The sequence below is a fragment of the Emydura macquarii genome, unplaced genomic scaffold, assembly GCF_026122565.2.
Source record: "Emydura macquarii macquarii isolate MOO-44397 ecotype Brisbane River unplaced genomic scaffold, CSIRO-AGI_Emac_v2 contig_629, whole genome shotgun sequence".
NCBI classification, from domain to species: Eukaryota; Metazoa; Chordata; order Testudines; family Chelidae; genus Emydura; species Emydura macquarii.
The window spans coordinates 2,310,510-2,325,150 of record NW_027130766.1 but is presented as its reverse complement, the minus strand read 5'-3'; the positions used below and the strand labels follow the sequence as shown (position 1 = coordinate 2,325,150).

Below are 14,641 nucleotides of genomic sequence, written 5' to 3'. Positions count from 1 at the left end.
CACAGTGTTTCATATATTAATTGTGCTATATTAGGCTTGTCTCACGTAGTCCACCCCAAACATTTTTTTTTTAATTTCAACAATTGTTCTGCAAAATCTCTCCCACTCCCTCCTCTTTAAAATTTCTCACGTCAGGAATCTGATGTAAGTCTCACGATTGCATATTTTATAGCTCAGTTATGCATCACTATTACTGAGAACTGGGGGAAAATAAACCCAGTAATACCTGATTTATCTCAGTGTTCTAGTACTCTAGTGGGAAGTTACAGCTGTTGACCAAATTTAACTTTTATTGTGCATTTTGCCAAGTGAAATAGAAACAAAAATAGAGGAAAGTCAGCTGGATGTAGAATTGGAAGGGTATAACTGCTCACCAAATCAGTATGCTAAGTATACTGAAAATATGTAAAACATATTATTAGACACTACATTCTCAACTAAAACACTTGAGGGTAATGGATTCTTCATTTTATTTACTTCTTAATATGCCATTTAGGACATGATTTCATGGCTTCTATGGAGACTGAGAGGAAAGTTGTCTTGGACTGTAACACAACTTCAACACTGGCTTGGAGATATTTTTTATGTTTCAGCCTAAGTCTTGGTTAAGTTTGCCAGACTTCCACCTGGAACTTTGGGGGACCTCAAGCTGCAACAGGAATTTTGCATTCTTTTGCCAGATGCAGAATACGCTCCCTGCTGGGGACAAGGTGTGCATGGGCGCAGAAGGGTGAGCTAATCATGACCCTCCCTGATTTCATCTTGATCCCAACGGGAACCCTAGCTCTTTTCATTAGGTTACTCTATGGGAGTATCTGTACTTCCCAGCATATTGTGTGTGGCCCTGAACAGTTGAACAAAGTTTGATGCAGGTCTCTGTGCATGAGCCTTCTTTGCTCACTGGAAACAAATCCACAAATGAATCAGTTCAGACCATCTACTAGTATGTATAATATATACTTTTACACTTTTAACAGATAAGGGTCAGATTCTGCACAGCCCTGACTTGGTGCAAGAGGACGCAACAGGGAATCTTTCCTTCTTGTACAACTGTGTAGCACTCAGCCAGAATCCCAGTCTGTGAACTCCTTAAGCAAAAGGTGCAGGAAGCGATTGTGCAACCAAAGGCAACAGACTAGTGTGTAACTTCTAGTGTGTAACTGGCATAACTCCTGTGATAAAAATGGAACTATGTCACTTTACACTAGCTGTGGGTATGGACCATCGTTAAATACAGTTACACAAGTACATTATGGAAGACATTAAATTGTACAGAGAAGAGCAATAGGCTAGATTTTTTACTCCATCTGACAATACATTGACAAGTCTACAGATCTAATGAAATTACAAATCAACAAACAGACCCCTAGTATAGAAATATTTACACCTTGGATAATCAACCTGTAAAACTTACTGCTATTGAAAATATACTCCTTAGTAAGAGACAAAACCAATTATATACATATACGAATATCATCACCATCTACAGTTACACTTGCTAGAATATCTATTATAAAAGCCATTATTCTTCATGTTTCAGTCCATCAGGTTGGAGTAAAGAAAAAAATTCCTTCCATGGAATAGTCCTGCACAATTGTCCATGATGGGTTATTCTGCCTTCCTTTAAAAGCATCTAGTCTAGGTCACTGTCAAAAACTATCTACCTGTCTAAATGAACCATCACAAAATTCATTTAAGCATCTGAGGTACAAGAATGTAACGAAGTAAAGCTCCTGAAATCAGCAAATCTCCATTTTTAATCTTAAAAATGTCATTCTATACACTGCCTGAAGTGTAACGATGCAAGTCATTTAGATTTGTATTCAATAATGCCCTATTCATTTTATCACAAGCGTCATGCTTCAAGAAGTGGAACATTGCAGGCGTATTGTAATAACCCAATATGGTGCTGTTTAAATTCTCTTCTATTTTTGTAATTTTGCCTATGTTTCCAAACTTTCTTCCGATCACTTCAGCAAACAAGAAGGAATGAATACACAGCCATATGCTTCATAGTATGCACGTACATTATAGCATCCAGCACAAGTGAAAATTACATATATGGAGAAAATTTCATACAGGAACATGTATAAGATTGCCCCTTAACGGAGTTACTTAAATAACCATTTGGAGAAAGGGGAGCTATTCTACAGTTTAAAGCATCTAGGAGAATTCTGATGGGAATGTATGGTTTGTATTTACTCATATAGAAATAATTAAAAAGACACTCAGAGCCTGCTATTATCTCTATTTTATATAGTATTACACCTATTTAAGACTCAGTGCAGGAAAGCATTTAAGCATATGCTTAACTTTAAGCACATATTGAACTCCCACGGACTTCAATGGGACTTTATCTGAACTTTAAGCACAAGCTGAAAAACTGCTTTCCTGAATATGGATGCTTTCCTTAACTGGGGCAACAGAGTATGTGTCTAACTGCAGTGAATATGTGACTTACCATGTAGTTACAATGGTTTTCCATGGAACTGCTTTGTAATTATTACACAGTTGCCAAAGAATACTGCCGTATTTTACCATAACTATATAAATAACTCATGTTTTCATGGCGTTTCATTTACTTATCAAAGGGTATTGTAAGAGTTATTGAAGGCTGTCAGTTATTAACAATTTAGATTACTACATGTTTAAAATATATCTGTAAATTGAGAAAACATGCCTATAGTGAGGAGGCGTGGCCTCCCTCAGAGATTGACAAGGAGGATGGCCACACACTCCTACAGTGCCCATCATGTAGTCTCTGACCACGTATTCAACTATTTTAAAAAGTATAATTCAGTGAACAATGCCAACATAAATGGGCTCCCATCACAGGATTAAGCTGCGCTGGCCACCAACCATCACCCTTCTGAGGTGAAAGCCTCATTAGACAGATGGACCCTACCACATACGCTGATGGTCAACAGATCCAGGCTCTGTGAGATCTGTGCGAGAAGCCAATTATTGTATGGAGAAAGCCCTACAACTATGTTTCAGACACTGAAATTTACAGGACTTTTGTAAGAGCACCCCAGATAATTTTAACTGTCTTGGTACTGAAAATATTTCACCTCAACCACCAAAATCCCTGATTTTTAATCAGACCCAACATTTGGGGCCATAGCTAAATAGTGTCCCTTAAATGTTTCAAGGGAGTGTTTTTACTAATAATCACGGAATTGTGGGTTGCATGCGTGAACTTCTGTCCACTCTGACAAGAGAATTACATAATTCCTATTTTTTTTTCCAAAATGCAAACCTTATTCACAATAACTTAACATCATTAAAATAAAACCAATTATCTGACTCCAGCATTTTCTTCTTATAGGTCAATGTACACAGCATATGATCTAGAGTTGCAAGAGTAAGGTGGAAGTAGTAGTAGCATGAAGTCCACTGATATTCCTTTGATAGGATGAAATCTACCACTATAAAGTCCACTTTGAATGCAGTATATCATGGTGCTTTCTTTTTTACTTGAGACACAAGGTAATGATATTGAGATCATTGATATTGGTATCACTGATGTTTCCTGAACTCACTGAACTTCTTTTTCCTTGTTTTCCCATCTCCTTCACCTCTAATGTTACTGGTACCTGCCTTTGTCTTAGATATCTACTTCTCTTTCACTTTGTTCATCCTGTCAAAGTCAGGCAAGTCGCTTCCTTTGAGATGAATGTAAACTACTTGTATGTTACCCACACGATCATGGTAGCTGCCAATGAGAATTCGTGATGAACTCAGTCTTCTCGAGCTCAGAATCTGCTGCCCCTCTCCTAATTGATATTGTAAAATAATGATATTAAATAATCTGAGTTTAATTTGAAATTTTATTGTACGGTATGTTGATTGCAGATTATACTATTTTAATACTTATTATCTAGGTTCACAGATATTAAAAATAGGAATATAAATGGAAAAATGGAAATTAAGATGGAAGACATACCAACAATACCTGAAACTTAGTCTTGTTAAAAACACTGAAATGTTATGACTTCCCTGCAGAAGAATCTTGCTTTCAAATAAGATTTAGCCTAAAAACCCTAGGCTGGCAAAGGCTAAACACACAGCAGACATAATGTTCTATATTTAGTATTTGGAAGAGAGAGACAGCTGCTTGAAAACTCCATGCTGACTCATCAGGGAAGTGCACAGTGATGGCTATGTAGGTAACCTTACACATCGTCACTTCTCTTCATCAGGGAGAAAAATGTATGCCAAGAACAGAAGTGAATACAGTGGGCGCACACACAAAAAATATACAATACATGTCTTCAGACTGGGTCTGCAAAGATGGACAGTTAACAAAAGAGAGAGAAATACAGGAAAGCTGTTCCAAACACCAACAGCTGCAGAGGAGAGAACCCTTGCACTACCAGGATGGGACTCTGAGGAGGGATGGGGCCAAATGAGTGAAGAGAGTAGAGAGAAAAGAAGAGAGAAAGGGCAGATTTTGTGTGGTAATTTGATGCAAGCCCATTGAGTGTTTTAAGAACAAGAGGGCAGTTTTGAAACTGGACCCTGAAACTAATAAGGAGGCAATGGAAGCATTTGAAGTCAGGGTGATATGGGCATGCTTCCTAACAGGCTGTAACAAAATTCAGCTTCAAACAGGTATGGAGCTAAAATTCTGATATTTGACTTCAGAAGAATTACTTTTCAAATATCTAGTCTTCAAAGCTGAATTGTTAGGAGGACAAACACCTCCTTTTCTATGTGACATGGCTAAATTTGGTTGCTTCATCTCCCCTATTCTGATGGACAATTTTGATAGCAGCTCAGTGTAATATAAGGGAAGAGGGAGCAATTATGATGAGGCGCTGTTCCCTCCCTATTCCTCTTTGTGATACTGGCTACCGCTGCCTTCTGGCTAAGTCAGATCAAGCAATCTGCAGGTCTGAGCAGTCTTTCTTCACCTAGGAAAGCTGCTGGCTTCATTCCTCATTTCTGCAGTGTTTTCAAACGAGCATTTTGTCATTATCAAAGAGATTGGCTTAAAAGAGGCAGAGCTAAATCTACTCATCTCGACTTAATTATGGCCATAACCTTCTAGGTCGGGGTGGGCAAAATATGACCTGCGGGCCAGATCCAACCCATCTAACATTTCTGTCTGGCCCACCATGACTCCCGGCAATTGAGGAAACTACTAGAATCTTCCCCCACACAGGGGCATACCTATGAGTGGTCCTTTTGTGGGCCACCCACTTTGAAAGCAGGCCCACTTTGAAAGCTACCTTCAATTGGAACTTTCTCGGCCAGTGGCTTCCCGAACTTCCTGCTTCCAGTCACGTGGCCAGAAGAAGGAAGTTCGGGAAGCGCCTGAACGTAAGTTGTAAGTAAAATATTAGTGTTCGTGTTATTATTACAAATTTTACAAGTGTTCACAAAACAGTTTGCAACACGAATTGCCTCCTAAGATAAGCTTTGAATAAATGTGTATTCAGTTAATTATTACGTGTTAATTACTTTTTTGGGGAAAGAACATAATGGTGTCTTTATACAGTAGATGGTGAAGTAATTCCACGATGACTTACCAAAACTCGTGAAGTGGCCCCTCTGCGAAAATTATTGCCCACCGCGGTTCTAAGTCAATAGTTATGCAAAAGATCATTAAGAGCAAGGGTCTTTATGCTTTCCAGAGTGCTTAGTCTGCTTCATACTATAAAACACACATCATCTTTTTCAAAACAGATTTAATTGCCAAAACATCTTTATAGAAAATGGGAGAATAACCTTTAATTATTAGTAGGATTTTGGTACAGAAATTTCAGGGCATCTGCTTAGCAAGGGGGAGTGGTAGATACCTTGGAAGGTAGGGATAGGATACAGAAGGACCTAAGCAAACTGGAGGATTAGGCCAAAAGAAATCTGATGAGGTTCAACAAGGACAAGTGTAGAGACCTGCACTTAGGACAGAAGAATCCCATACACAGTTACAGACTGGGGACCGATGAGCTAGACAGCAGTTCTGCAGAAAAAGGACCCAGGGGTTACAGTGGATAAGAAGCTGTATAGGAGTCAGCAGTGTGCCCTGGTTGCCAAGAAGGCTAACAGCATATTGGCCTGCATTAGTAGGAGCATTGCCAGCAGATCGAGGGAAGTCATTATTCCCCTCTATTCGGCATTGGTGAGGCCGCATTTAGAGTACTGTGTCCAGTTTTAGGCCCCCCAATACAAAAAGGATATGGACAAGTTGGAGAGAGTCCAGCGGAGGGCAGCAAAAATGATTAGGGGACTGGAGCACAAGACTTAGGAGGAGAGGCTGAGGGAACTAGGCTTGTTTAGTCTGCAGAAGAGAAGAATGAGGGGGGAATTTGATAGCAGCCTTTAACTACCTGAAAGGGGGTTCCAGGGAGGATGGAGCGATGCTGTTCTCAGTGGTGGCAGATGACAGAACAAGGAGCAACGGTCTCAAGTTGCAGCGGGGGAGGTCTAGGTTGTACATTAGGAAAAAGTTTTTCACTAGAAGGGTGGTGAAGTACTGGAATGGGTTACCTAGGGAGGTGGTGGAATCTCCATCTTTGGAGGCTTTTAAGCTGCGGCTTGACAAAGCGCTGGCTGGGATTATTTAGCTGAGGTTAGTCCTGCTTTGAGCAGGGGGTTGGACTAGATGACCTCCTGAGGTCCCTTCCAACTCTATGATTCTATGCTTTTAACAAAAAGTAGATGGTCTATCAGCAGGGCTCTGTCACCAATATATTATGATGACAAAAGTTATTAACAAAATAAAATAGGGAAGGTGATATCTAATTAATGATATGCTTTGTGAGGTTATGAGTCTAACTATTGCTTTTGATTACTAATATATTCTTGCAATAAATGGTCAGATATGTTACGTGTGACTGACTAATTTCTATTTAACTTTTTTGATATTTTACATCCCCAAAATTAGATATTTAGTACACCCCATCTGTTTAGTGCATGTGAGAATGTGTGGGTAGCTGTATTTTGAAGTTTGGAGACTTGGATTTGGGATTAATTGAGGAATTAGATGCAAGTTTAAAGGCAGGAGAAGAGGAAGACAAGGATGAGGATATAAGAAGTATATCGTGTTGATGCAGTGGTCACATTGATAATGTTCTGAAAATGGTGACAGATTTACAGATGGGTATGTGGGAGAAGGAAAATTCAAAAGTGACTCCAAGCTTATGTACAGAGGAACCAAATGGGAGACTTGAACTGAAGAGACAGTTATGCCAGGGTATTCTCCTCCTGCCCAAAAGAAGTCTTTTAGATCTATGAATGAATAGTGCTATAATAAGAGTTAAGTATTATTATTATTAGGAAAGCAGTGTGGATAGATGAGAAACGCCTAGACTGGAAGTCAAGAGACCTCAGTTCAATTCCTCTGCTACTGACTTGTTGTGTGCCTCAGGTCACCACCTATTTGTGCCTCAGTTGCCACACCTGTAAAATGAGGATTATTACACAGTGTGGGTGAAGCACTTTGAGATCTCTCAGTGAAAAGTGCTATGTAACAATGATTATATTTATGTTCAAGACATTAAGCTGAAGAAACGTAGGCACAGTCCTAAATTTATTTGAGCAGCACAGGCAACAAAAGGAATCACAAAGCAGTAATGGAGTAATTAAAAAGTGTCAAAAGACATACACAGTTCAGCTTCAAAAGTGTAAAAGCTGCTGTTAAGCTGACCAAGGGGAAGCAAGTTGACAGAAAAGAACAGAATGCTGAGAATCAAATCTTTCGGGACTCTACAGAGGAGAGGTCCTAGTGTATAAAAGCCATCAAAGGACAAGTAGCAAAATTATGACCAGAGGAAACTCAATTCACTGTAGGAGAGAATCAGAGATGTATGGTCCACAGTGCCCTGAAGTCCAGGCAGATGGTACAAGAGAAAAAGCTACCAGCAGCAGAAGGTAATGATGGTTTTTTGAGTATTCCTTTTGCATTTTCTCAATTTGGGATGCACCCTTTGGCATCACTGACTTCAAGAACTTTTTAGAAAAGAAGTCTCCATTGGGACTACATCAGCATGTCTTCGTGGCACAGAACACATGGAATCAATGTTATAAAAAGTCCCCCTATCTCTAAAGAGGGTCAAAATGTTTTGACCATTTTTTAAACATGGTTTTGTGGAAATGGAAATTTTCATGAAAAGTATTTGAGTTCAACAAAATTTTCACTTTTTCTGCATAAAAATTTGAAACAAAACCCACAAAATTAAATTTTTCTCTAAAAATTTTCTAATGAAATAATTTCTTTTGAAAAATTTTGCACAAAAGAAATTAGATAGCTGAAACAGCTCTACTGAATTTCAAAGTCCTTTAGAAAACACATCTCTGAGAAAGAGAGGAAGATGGATGGGTATTATAACTACTAAGAGGCAACTCCATGAACCACAGTTACTGGTAGGTGGTAATCTTTTCTCTCGTTAGATTGGTCTCTGTATATTCCCACTTGTATGAGTCTCCAGAGCAGAAAGGTGTGCTAAGAAGTTCTAATTAAACACAGACTGAAGAACTGCTCTTCTAAAGCAGGGTATGGAAGTTATAGAGCTAAAGATAGCACATGAATAACAAACTGCACACATGTTATTTCCAGAAATGCTCCTCCTTTTTTCCTTTCGACAAGAAGGCTCAATAGACTAGTCTGAGTTGTTTATCTACTCCATGCACTCATAAGTGCAGCTTTCTAAGTCCTCTCTACACTCAAGCTGCATCAGGTTAGAGGCTAAGTTTACACAACAGCAGCTGGTTTATGGATCAGTCTAAACTGAAGGACAATTCTGACACTCATAAAATATGGCAAAAGTCCTATCACATTCAATTGTTTCAGCCTACTACACTAGTTTCAGGGTTTTTTTCCCCCACTTATTAATACCTACAATTTTTCGTCTAGCTATTATTTCCTCAAGATACAATGAAAGAAAACAGCTGTGTCCTCCCAATGGAATCCTCAAAAGTGGCAAAGATCTCCAGAGGGACCAACCCATTGCATTGCCGTAACTCTTTTTTGCAATTAGGGCAGATCACACTGATTTCACATTCCCTCTAAGTCAGTAACTTAGGTAACACTGGGACAACCAAAAGATCAAACAGTAAAATCTTTTGGCAGCACTAAGTTTTGTCTTTTCCCATTCTCTAGTATTCTTGAATAAGTGTAGTTCTCCAGTTGTGCGGAAGTACTGGCAGAGATTCCATCATTAGGGCACAGGACACAACCACAATATTTTTGAAATGTTTAAAGTATTTTTCTTTTCACTCACTATTTATACCACACCATTTCACACGGGCAGAACAAGAGCCTATTTCTTCACTGAAATTATTTTCTTTCGTCACATGATGCACACATTGGTTATTGGAGGGTTTGTGGTGAGAACTGTGTTACTTCCATTTATTTTATTTTACTTTTTAAGAAAAAGTGCAGTTTGCTTTGAAAACCTAAACCAAGATCCACACATGAAGAATTATATGGACTTTATATATTGAAAATCAAGAGGTAGTGCAGACAGAAATTCAGTCCTAATGTTTCTTTAAATCAAAGAAAAGAAAAATGCATCCAGTAGTAGGTTAAACAAACAAAACAGTGGTAGTGAATTGCCTTTCACTGTTAATGGAAGAGATACCCATTGGGATATCTAATTCAATTATGAATCCGAACAGATGACTTTCATCTTAATGTGAGGCAAGCAAAACATCCAGTGACCAAGCATTTAAGATTTGTGTCCCAAAATTTCTGAAGACAAATTTAATTAAATTAAAAGATAATGTTATAACAAGGTTAGCCTTTGAAATGCAATGACAAAGTAATAAATCATGCAAAATGCAACTGAAAACACTGATCAAACACAAAAGGCAATTACTTGAGAGCACTATCCATCTCAGACACCTTCTAATAGGTTTCTTGAGCATTTATAAATAAAAATGTGGGCATGTTTTAGATGCAAAGTTCAAAACAAAAATTAACCTAGAGACTGAAGTCCTTGGAGTAAAACAGCAGGTGGAACAAAGTGAACAGTACACCACACATCACATAAACAAACATACTTCTAGATGTCAATACTAGGGACACACAATCAAAATAAATAAATGCTACTGGCTATCATTAGATATTAAATCACATATGCCAAAGTCAATACCAAAATAATTCACACTTGAACAACAGCGGCCAAAAGATAAAATCCTGCTGTGGTTATGCAAGGCAGGAAAGAGGAGAAATGCTGGCTGTACATTGGGTCCCTGAATGATCCTACCAGTTTAACTCTGAGTGTTTTAGGAAGGTTGAGGCAATACACTTTCTAGTTCACTGGTGCTTTGACCAAAATTAGCACACAAACCCCTCTATCAAATGGTGACTGCAGCATATGGTATCCAGGGAGGGTGGAGGACTGGTTACCCTCCTTCAAGATAGCGCTAAGCGTATCCTGCCCATGGAGGTACTGGCAAAAAAGTAAAAAAGAATCCTTTTTCTCCAACAAATGCATTCCCAAACAAAACAGGGCAAGATTTAAGTCTAAATTAACAACATCACAATTACAAAATTAAGCCTAGCACCACATTTCGGAGAAATAATTGCTTTCCAAAAATCTTAAACAACTTATTCATTGTCATCTTTGATTGGATAATTTTGAAATATTGTGATAACACTTCACACAACTGGACCAAATAATGCTCTCACTTACGTCAATTTTGTTCGCTACTTCTTAAAGAATTTAATTAATATACTTCATTGTGCAGAAGAAGGTCAGTATATTGGTCAGAATGCTCAGATTATAAAAATATTTAAACAGAGTGTGGAAATTTTTGCTATATCAGCCCAATTCCTCACCTCCTAACAGAAATATACCTTTTTTCAGGAGTTCCTTACTCCCTCCTTGCTCTTCCCCCAAATTTAACATTCTATAATTATCCACAATGAAACACATCAAAAGAAATACTGCATGATCCAAGCACAAAAGGCAAACCACAGGACAACAGTTACTCAGGAAACCACCTCCCAGTAATGTGCTGAAATGTGCCTGACGTCTAAAAATAAACATTTTAGCACTGATCAAAATTCCTTCTCTAGGCACCACAAATCGAGATGAGTATTTCTATATGCAGAGTAGGTAATGTTCTTCTCCCATTGCTATTTACTGTTTTAAACTGCCTTTAAGTGTATTGTTAATTAGATTACCTGTCGCAGATCACATTACAAATCATTGCTACCCATACTCAAATGTATCTTTATCCAAGTGTTTTTTCTTCTTTTATTTAACTTTACCCTTCAGGGATACCTATGTTTTGACAGTATCTGACAGAGTCCTTCAGAGAACACAGGCATTTGAGAAGAGGGTTTAAACAGGTCAAATATTAAAGAAATGGTTTCAAATTCCTTTGAAAATATTTTGTGCATAAAACCTGCTTGCATTCTTACGGGGGCTGATCTCTCTCTTTAATGTGCCTGTCTATATCGCTTCATATAGCTCAGGCTAGGATCAACCATTTTCTCTATATATTCCAACCATCTTCGAGATGATGCATCAAGTTTGGTTTATTTAGCCATATCAATACAAAAATCCATATTTAAACTCCATTCAGATTGCAAAGTTGAGATCTCAAAGGTGAGGAAATGCCAAAATTAATGCCCTGGCTATCTTAATTTTGGCATGCTTATGTATATGCACTATGACAGAAAACCCCTATATCATGTTGGGCAAGACTAACTTATAGCAGTCTCCAAACTGCCTATGGACTTCTGCTGCTCACAATACACGCCGGCCACATCTCTCTGTGATCACCTCCCAGCCTTGCCTGTCTTTGTGTAGACTTCCGTCTCTCTAGAGCTCCTTACCCTTCCTCTTATGAGTTTTACAAAGCTCTTTCTATAGCCATCAGCTCCTTCCCCAGGTTTTATCTCCTGGGCTCTCTGTCCCAGCCGAGCTCTTTCCAGAACCAATGAAGGTCCTACCCCTTTCCTGAATTCTCTCTGTTATAAGAATAGTGAGCTTATCTGCCTTCTTTCCCCATAGTCATTGCTATAGCCTTTAATATCAGCTTCCTTGTGGGAAATGCAATCCCCAGAATGCTGCCTGAAGAGTTGTGCTGAGCCATACGTTTGCCTTAAAGGTCCCAGAACACCGACTTATAGGTCCAAGGATCCTCTTGTGGTTTTGTGAAGGGCAGAAGTAACAAGGAAGTATAAAATATCCAACACTAACTTTACCCAGTGTCTGCCTGAGATGGGGCAGAAGGAGGTCTAGCTGGCTGAAGCTCAGTCCACACAGGACTGGTTGATGAAGGCAGCAATAGGGTATAATGAAGATAACATCTGTCCCTGTAACCTGAGGTGCATGTCGATCTCTTGTTATACAGGTATGAACTATAGGGAGTCTGGATAGAAGATTAGGTTTTCAGCCATATTCTCAGGATGGCTCCCCTCCCCCATTCAGGAGGCTGTGACTGTTTCTTACAAATGCAGACATTGTGACTGTCGTCCATACCTTTTTCAGCTCAATATTACATCACTGTAATATGGTCGATCTCATAGCCAGCTGAAAATTGAACCTGGTGCAGAGTTCAGGTGTTTGTATATGGGAGCATCATGAGTCTATTATACCGGTATTTCAGGATCTCCACTAGTTGCTTATTGGTCTTCAGGTGAAATTTAAGGAGGTGCTTTGGACTTCTAAAATTCTACATGCCTGTTGACCTTCCTTGACTTCGGAAGGACCACTCTCCCCTTCCAAAGCTTGAGCTGGAGCCCTTTTAGTATAATAGAGTGTGAGCTGCTGGCATGTTCTCTGTGGGGATACTTCAACTTCAGAGTTTCCCAGCCGTATTTAAAGTAGTCCAAACTTTTATGATCTTCAGGGCCAGTTTCAAAGCTCATCTTTTCCCCTAGCATTTGTAAAGATGGAGAATTTCAAGATGGTTATTAGCTGAAAAGAGGGATTGTTTCAGTATTTAATTTGCCTGGTAAATTGTTGTTTGGGGGTCAGACAGAATGGAATCATCAAAGTTAATGACAGATCTTTTTGATATTTTAAGTTCTGCAAAGGGTTCCTACAAACATAAATAAAACCCATCAACCCACCCAGTTCTCACATATGCATACCTCAATGGCAATCCTAGGTTCTGTGCATTTTATGTTCCTAATGGAAAACTAATATCTACTTTAATTCAGATATTTTCTAACAGTCTGTACTTGGCTGAATTCCCACATTCCCAGCACACAGACAATTTCACTAGAGCATGGGTCAGAAGAGAATCAGACGTTTTAGAGTGAAATGCTTTAGAAGCTTTTTCAGTGTCCCCAACAGTATTTATTAGGCATATAATAAAGTGGGCTAGTTACAATATCTAAGTGTAAGCAAGGGTTGAATTCTATCAAGAAGAAACTCACAGAGGATTAAGGGTTTTTTTTAAATTTATTAGTAGAAAGCAAGAACTCCAGTCCTCAGGTTACCATTGTTTTCACAGCAAGAACTCTGTACCCAGACGGTTAAAGCATAACCCAATTCTACCACAAAAGAAAAGAGAAAATACCCATGACGTGCTGCTTGCATATACATACCTCATTTTAATGTTGTTCCAAGGCATGAGTGGGGAAATAGGGAGAAAACAGCAATCACACACAATACAAACTCCCTGTTCTGTATCAATGGCTGCCTGAGTTGCAGAAATCCATCCTCAATAGATAGGTTCTGCCGAATAGGACTAGAACACTCATATTGGTTGCAAATAAACATAAGTAACTACACATTTCAAGTCTGCATAGCCATTCAGACTCTGCATTCTCTAGGATCCAATAAACTACATTTCTCCTGCTGAAAGAGCTGCTGGATGCCAAATGTGCAATCAGGCAGCAGGGGGTCAGGCGCCCCCTGACAGATATCTTGACATGTGGATTTACACACAAAAAAAGTCCTCTGGGCCTCCCATAATCTACTTGCTCTGTCTTTACTCCAATCCAGTGCCTCTCACTGACATCCACCAACGCTTGCCTTTTCTTTCTTTCTTTTTTTTTTTTTTTTTTTTTTTTTTTTTTTTTTTTTTTTTTTTGTTAAGTACACTTTAGGGGTTGTTAAGGTACTGGGAATCCTCACATATTTTTAACATGTTCATCCACACTATCAAGAAGCTAGAGAAGCAGAACAGAGGGCAAAATACAACACACCACTGTCAAAGCAGCACTCCTTGACTGTCTCCTGTTAGGTCTCTGGGAGCATCGAGATCCTCAAAAGTTGTGTCATATTAAATTTGAGAGAGAGAACTACTGCTTAATTCTTTTTAAGCAAACTACGCAGTTCAATTATAGTTCTTTATAAATATAGCCATGACAGAATTTTTTTCCAGTTGTGGTTATCACAGTAGAAGGTATATAGTTACACAGAAGGGGCAAAAGTTATATCCGTAAAATTCTGTTTGTAATACATGTCTGATACATTTAGAAAGAATGATCACTGTCACAGTAAATATGGTTTCAAAGAAAGCATTCTCCAACCATAGGGATCAGTCTCAACATCTTTCCTCTAAGAATTTTATTCTGTTTCAAACATATTACATTAAAGAAAGCTGTTCTCTCTCAATATCTGTGCAATATATGGCTTTTCACCAAATCATTCCGTTTCTTTAAACATATCTCTGACAGAATTGATATTGTACTTTGACACTGACTCAACTACTGATACCTTCTCTA

At 38.7% G+C, this 14,641-nt stretch overlaps 1 protein-coding gene across 10 annotated transcripts in view; it reads right to left on the bottom strand.

The window, feature by feature from the left end:
* TANC2 (tetratricopeptide repeat, ankyrin repeat and coiled-coil containing 2) overlaps positions 1 to 14,641 on the bottom strand; it is a 492,680-nt gene that overhangs the window by 178,958 nt on the left and 299,081 nt on the right. The window contains exon 1 of one of the 10 annotated variants that reach the window (XM_067540996.1): positions 12,444 to 12,481. The exons of the other annotated variants lie outside the window; for them this stretch is intronic. The gene's annotated coding sequence lies outside the window, so the exon portion shown is untranslated. Of the gene's footprint in view, positions 1 to 12,443; positions 12,482 to 14,641 lie in introns of those variants that run through there. 10 annotated transcript variants of the gene reach the window in all.